General features: G+C 36.3%; 1 long non-coding RNA gene across 1 annotated transcript; it reads left to right on the forward strand.

Moving 5' to 3' along the window:
• Positions 1-2,960: 2,960 nt before the first annotated feature.
• Positions 2,961-3,778, forward strand: LOC110726159. The gene is made up of 3 exons (XR_002512325.1): positions 2,961-3,014; positions 3,093-3,162; positions 3,249-3,778. It is a non-coding gene; the product is annotated as an uncharacterized LOC110726159 (long non-coding RNA).
• The last annotated feature ends 3,694 nt before the right edge of the window (positions 3,779-7,472 follow it).

The raw sequence follows: 7,472 nt of genomic DNA on the forward strand, positions 1-7,472 counted from the left end.
TCTGATTTATTAGGTTTCGCCAAAGCTTTAAAGAATATGGCATCCTTATGATCATTGGCAGCTTTGATCATCCAACTTAGCTATGTTTGAGTTAGTACTTGAAGGCGTCGAAGCTAAGGATCAAATGAGCAAATTGCTAAATGATGCATGAAGCTTTTGTTCCTTCAATGTTGGTTTAATTCTCTAAAAGAAAAAAAAAACTATGTTGGTTTAATATATGTAATTTTTTATGGCAGATTCATAATTATGCGGAAGTGAATTCCACAAGTTGCTCGAGGTTCTGGTTGTGGACAAACGATTAAGGCGGTAGTATGCATACGAGATTGTCTTCACTTGTGGGATATATATCTGAAGCATTCTTTGCAATATTAACTTATTGTCCTGGTTGGTATAATGATTGTGAATTGTATGAGATTTTTAATTGTGATATAATTGATTGAAATTGCAATAATACTTGCATCATTGGCTTAGATACTCGTTCAGGGCTTACTCATTAGGAGTAAGTCTTGAATAGTCCCCGGTTTGGGACTGTTCTTGAATGTTCTATCTCATTTAGGTGATAACTACTTGAACTGTTTTTGGGTCTAAGAAGATCATGGCTCACTATTTCCCGGTTGTTCTCTGGGTACATATGTAGATAGCCGATTATCTACATTGTGTGCTTGGAGAACTATAGGGAAATGCTGCCGGATTTTCTTTAGAACCAAACTTTACAAGTAGTTATTAGTGAGATAGGACATTCAAGAATGGGTTAGGTTGGAGTGATAAGGACCTTATTGGATCATGTCGTTGCATTTACATGAGATAAACTTTGAATGGAAATGTTTGATGCCTTATATTCTTGTTTATGGTTAAGGAGCTATATATGTTAGAAAATATACACATTATCTTAAAATTAATTTTGTTATTCAGTGGTTGAAAATGGATCGAAGTTGGATGTATGGTAAACGAAATTGTACAAGTTTTTTACGAGGAATTGAAGAGTTTAGCACTGTTGCCTTAAAACACCAAACAGAGAATAAATCAAAGATTATTCTTTGTCCTTGTTGTGACTGTAATAATTCGAGGGGATATTGTGATATAGTTGATATTAAAGATCATCTAATTCGTCGTGGGTTTAAAGAAAACTACACAAGGTGGACATGGTATAATGAGAGCATATATATTGAGGCAAGTTCTAGTTATTGTCCAAGGGAAGATGATAATCATTGTGATGATAATAATGAACACCAAGGTGAGGACATCAATACAGCTGATATTGGTGTTGAAAGTGAGAGTGAAGTGGAGAAGGACAGGATAGATGAAATGATGCATGATGTTGAAGACCATTTCACAGAGTGTCCCCAGACATATGATAGTATTTTGAGAGCTGCAGAAACCCCGTTATATCCTGGTTGTACAAAGTTCACTAAACTTGGTGCTATTATGAAGTTATTCAACATAAAGGCGAGCAATTGTTGGACCGACAAGGCTTTTACGCAGTTGTTAGAAGCCTTAGTAGAAATGTTTCCCGAAGGGAATGAACTTCCAAACTCCACCTATGAGGCCAAGAAACTTATGTGCCCCTTGGGTATGGAGTATGAGAAGATATATGCTTGTCCTAATGACTGTGTGTTGTATCGAATTGAGTATGCTGATTTTCATGAGTGTCCAAGGTGTGGAGTTTCTTGTTACAAGATGAATGATACTGGTGAGTTGTGTAAGAAAGGGTCTCCGGCTAAGGTATTATGGTATCTTCCAATTATACCGAGATTTAGGAGACTCTTCTCGGATGAAAAACTGCAAAATTAAGCATGCTTGTCCCAATGACTGTGTGTTGTAAAGAATTCTCCACCTATGATACTGGTGAAGATACATGCTTGTCCCAATGATTGTGATACTGGTGAAGATACATGCTTGTCCCAATGATTGTGTGAAGAAACATGCTTGTCCCAATGACTCAACCTATGATACTGGTAAAGATACTGCAAAAACTCCACCTATGATACTGGTGAAGATACATGCTTGTCCCAATGACTGTGTGTTGTAAATAATTATCGGTTCCAGTTCCTTATTCAGTCATCATGAAACTAAAGCATGCTCACGGTACATTTACCCAATGGCCGAAAGACTTGGTTTCACTCATGCATGACAAGGTAAATTATTTTTGTAACAATTTACTTATAGTTTTCCATACAAAATATAGCAAATTGTTGAATAGGTTTGCTTTACTATTGATTAGGAATTCATATCAAATAAGAACGATGATAACAACAAAGCGTCCAAAGAAAACATGCAAGACAAACTGAAAGTAGTTGAAAGTGGTCACGAAACAAAAGAGTCCAACACCAATCCAAAAAACGTTTTTCTTATGGATTATGCTTTGGAAAACTTGTCTCAGAAGTGTGGGTCTTTGAATAGTTTGTTATCTTCATTACCCAAAGGTGAAACTATTAAGGTAAAGGTTGATGCTTGGACCTTTAGTTATGAAGATAGTAAGGACATCATTATCAGACGTGAAGATGTCAATCAACTTCTCACGGGAGCTTGGCTGAATATTTCAGTTTTGCAAGTTTTTATGATGTAAGATATTCAAATTTTACTCTTCCCATATATACTTAACCTATTTGAAGCTTGGTCTTTGAATAGTTTGCAAGTCTTTGAATAGTTTGTTATCTTCACTCGATACGGTGGATGTGGCTTCCATTGGATTCATGTGTCCGGAAATGATTTCATAAACCTATTTGCATAGTGATGCAGATCGTATCCTACTATACATGACACATGTGATGGAAAACCAAAAATCTAAGCAGTTCATCTTATGCCCATACCATGAAAAGTATAAACTTTGAACTTGTACTTATTTGAACTTTGAAAATTGTTGATATTATTTTACTCTTTTACAAATGTGTGTCTAATTTATTATGTAGGAATCATTGGGTTCTTTTGGTCTTATGCATGGCTAAGAGTGAAGTCATCTTCTTTGATTCTTTGAGGCAGAAGCGAAATTTAGCAATTAAGTTTGCAATGACAAAGTAAGTTTAGTTTGTTATTAATGTCATGATTTTATGTGTGTAAGGATATTATATATGTTATTTGTTTCAAATGTGTAGTGCTTTTCGAAGTTTCAAGGCATTAAGTGGACAATCTAGGGGAAGTAAATTGACATGGCATTTGGGACAGGTTACCTTAATTTCTTACCCAACTTTTAGTTTCTTAATTATTTAAGTATAGCAATTTAATTCAACTTATAAATATATTACATGTAGTGTCCTCAACGATTGGGTGGACGTGAGTGTGGCTACTACGTCATGCGTTATATGTACGAAATACTTTAACATCACCAAAGCAGTGAGGATCTTATTCAGGTATGAGTTGTCAAATATTTCATTTTTTTTTTTATAAATACAATTTGATGTTAGCTACAATCTTGAATTAAAACTTTCCTCTTGTATATTTGTTGTGTTGATAGGATTTTTCAAGAACTACACCGTACACTGAGGAGCAGATAAATAAGATTCAAGATATTTGGGAAGAGTATTTTATATATAATGTTGAACTTTAGATTTACACTTAGCGCATGTTGGACTCTTGTTTTGGATTATAGGCTTGACATGAATGATTTTAGTTAATTGGTGTTGGGATGATGAGTATAATGTCTATGATATTGAGATGTAAATTATTGGACAGGTTGTTAATATAATGCCGTCATTCCCAATTTCATGCGTAGGCCAAAATACAAAGGAGACTGCCGAAATTTACATTTGCATTATTCAATAATATTGCATTTTAATTTCAATTATATTAGCGTTAGCATATAACTTTATACCACTAGCAAGGAAAACAGGTACTACAAACATATACAAGGCAATTATTATAATTAAAAAAATCACCTCATTTGCGTCACTCATTAAACAAACAAGTGACGCAAATAAATCAATTTTTTTGGTCTAGTCAATCATTTGCGTCACTCCTATATAAACAAGTGACGCAAATAAGAAACAAGAAGTTCATCAGAAGAGTCATTTGCGTCGCTCCTTTATAAAAGAGTGACGCAAATAAGAGTCATTTGCGTCACTGCTTTATAAAGGAGCGACGCAAATGACTATTATTTGCGTCGCGCCTAGGAGCGACGCAAATGACTTTTAAATCATTTGCGTCGCAAGCAGTTGCGTCGCTCATCGAAGCGACGCAAATACACTATAAATGAGCGACGCAAATGAGCCTTTTCTACTAGTGTAACGCCGATACTTGCAAACTAGCGTTAGTTAAAACAGATAAGAGAGTTAAGAAACGCGTATCTTGCACCATCGAGCACACGTCCCTGAAGGTAACCGATTTGTTGCTTTGTCGTTGTGACAACCTTCCACAAGCTAGGGAACGCCATCCTGCTGTTTTTATGTTGCTATGTCCACGCGTCTCTGAAAAAAGAGCTTTGACAATCTTCCTCACGATAAGGGATACCGCCTGAAGACTGCTACGCCTATAACTGCCTCCAATTTCCGCTGTGATAGTCTTTGAAAGACCACTGCTTATTTGTCCTTAATGCTACTTGAATTTTGCTATTGATGCTTTTGGTGATGATAATCCTCTTTTCTTTGGGAATAGTTGCCAACACAACTCTGGTATGATGTATGACAATCCTATTTAGGGAAAGTTTTCCATGCTTCGTAACAATCCATCCTTGGAAATGTTGCCACGATGAAGCGACAATCCGTATCTCGGAAAAATTTGCCAAAATCCAATTTTTGGGAAAAGTTGCCAATGCTTCGTAACAATCTATCATAAGAACTTTGCTACGATCGACAATCCACATCTTGGAATATAACTCTTGAAAGAATCCACCTTGTAAATTTGCCAATGCTATGCGACAATCCTTTTAGGAAAATATTGCCACAATTGACAATCCGCGTCTTGCAACATTTGCAAAAAAGAGTCGATCGACAATCCACTACGGGAAAATTTTCCACTTGAAATGAATGACAATCCACGTTGAAGAACCTTTGCCGAAATTTATGTGAGTAGACCTACGACAATCCTTTGGGAAATTTTTCCATAGGGAGCTATGTGTATGACAATCCAATCTCGGAAAATTTGCCAGCGATGACAATCAGAACTTTGGAAAAAATTTCCAAACACAGAAGGAGCAGGACAACCCACGCTTGGAAACTTTTCCAGAGATGACAATCCAATCTTGGAAAAATTGTCGTTTAAGAAGAATGCGCGACAATACATATTTGGAAATATTGTCAATTGGGGATGACAATCCAATATTGGAAAAATTGTCGTATAAGTGCTTGCTTTAGAACCGATGCCTTAGTACTTGTAATGAGCCAATGCTTAGGCGCTTAAGCTAAGTGAGACGATTGTCTTCAAGTCAATCACTTACTGCGATTGTAATCAAGCCGACTACTAATCATGTCAATTTGCTTATAGGGGCCACCTGGCGTACCAAAGAACTCGATCAATTAATATGACCGCCGTCAGGCCGATTGACAATCAAATATGATTGCAATCAAGCTGACTCTAGTTAATTTGCTAAGTTGTTTGTGTCCTTTTGCTTCAAACCTTTTGTAAAGCTTACCCGTCTATCTGGGATTTATTGTACCTGCATTTACATTTTGGACTATAGGACTTTGCTCATGTAATTAGGGTCGACCTAAGACTTAGTGTTTCTTGACTCATTGACTTGACATGACTCAAGGTATAAACTTGACTTAATGATGACTCACTCCGTGTGACTCGTGTGTGCATAGTGTTGACTCCATGTGATAACACGACATGACTCAATGTGTACATGAATCGTGTGTGCATTGTAATGTGATCGTACGACTCAAAAATGCAAAAAAGCAAAAATTTTCCGTCATTTTTGTGGAAGGTACCGACTTTCTCCCGAAAAAGAAAGACACGAAAAAAGAAAGAAGCAAGCGAAGTTTTTGAAGGTGCATGTTGAATGAGCTTAATCCGTTAACGTTGTCTCTCACAGTACAAGGATTGTAACACCTTAGACTATCCTAGTTGAAAGTATTTAGGTAACTTAGGCGCGGAGGCTAAGTATTTCATATATTTTTGATGTAATGATGATTGATCTTGATATGACAAGGCATGGTTCAGCGTTGTGTTAAGATTTCATGACAAAGGGTTCTTAAGGAAAGTATATTCGGTCATGTATTTGTGTAGTGTGTGAAAGTGACACTAAGGTTAGGCCACAAAGTCTAAGTGTATTGAAAGATATTATTTTGAGAAGAGCCAAAAGATGTGACTCTTAAGCTAGGTAGGTTAACAATGTAGGGATCAAGCCCCCAAGTCTAGCTCTATGTGAATAAGGATGAGCATAGGAGATCCCCTTGATATGATTAATTATGAATGTAAATAAGAATATATTTTTATTACGGTCGTACCCCTTTGTGAGGTTGCCTACGTATCCGTTAGGAATCAGGCCCAACGTAGCTCTAGCCGAACCTCGCACAAGTGTGTGTGTGTATACCTCAAAAAGGTATTTTTTAAGGGTTGTAACGTGGTTAGGCTAAAGGTTGAAGAAGAAAGGGATAAAAGCTCAAGACCCTAGATAAGCCCTCAAGGTGTGAAACTTTTCTTTTGAATATTTGTATTTTTATGCTTGAGGTTTCTCACTATTTTTTAGCTCTTTTTTTCCTTTTTTTTTTTTTGCTTTTGCATTTTTTTATTTTGAACCTTTTTTTATAAGTGTGGGCAATTTCGATCATGCGGTCTATCACTCACTTGGCATTCATGTTTCTCAGGCACGGTACCGAGCACTCGATAAGAAATGTAATCTGAGACGTATTCATATCAAAGGTATGTTCATGTCAAAGACATTGGAACACTTGACCTTTTGTACACTTTTATTGTTTTTTTTTTTTTGCTTATTTTTTGCTATTTTAATCTTTTGAAGTCACTCAAGCTTTTTATGAAATTGAAAATTGCATAAGTTGCACACCATCCCATCCCAAAGTTAGTAGATATGGGTTGAAAAATGAAAGGTCTATCGTTAGACGAGGCTCAAAGTGGTTAGTAAAAAAAGGATTGCATATTTGAAGGGTGAAAGGTGATATGATGTGGCTACAAGGGGTGCCTCAAATCATTGGTATATCTTGTGCCTCAAATCATTTATTTTTTTTGACGCAATGATCATATGCAAGAAAATAAATGCTCATTTTTATTAAAGGGAAAAAGAAAAAACCTACAAAATAAATCTAAGGGAAACAAAAAAAAAAAGAGCCTACGCTAGACTTATTGGGGAAAGGAAAAAAATGAAAAAGAAATAGAAAACGAGGTCATGAAATCTTGTCGTTGACGCTTGCCTCTTATCTTGTGTCGTTTGCTTCATCGTCACCCAGTCTTCTCGCTAACTAGAGGAAATGGGATCTTGTTTGGTTCTATGAGATCTTGAATGAGATTTTAAAACCTGTAGCATTCATCGGTGGTATGACCATTTCCTTGATGGTACTTGCAATAGGAATTAGGATCCCATC

This window comes from Chenopodium quinoa, unplaced genomic scaffold (assembly GCF_001683475.1).
Source record: "Chenopodium quinoa cultivar QQ74 unplaced genomic scaffold, ASM168347v1, whole genome shotgun sequence".
Classification (NCBI taxonomy): Eukaryota; Viridiplantae; Streptophyta; class Magnoliopsida; order Caryophyllales; family Amaranthaceae; genus Chenopodium; species Chenopodium quinoa.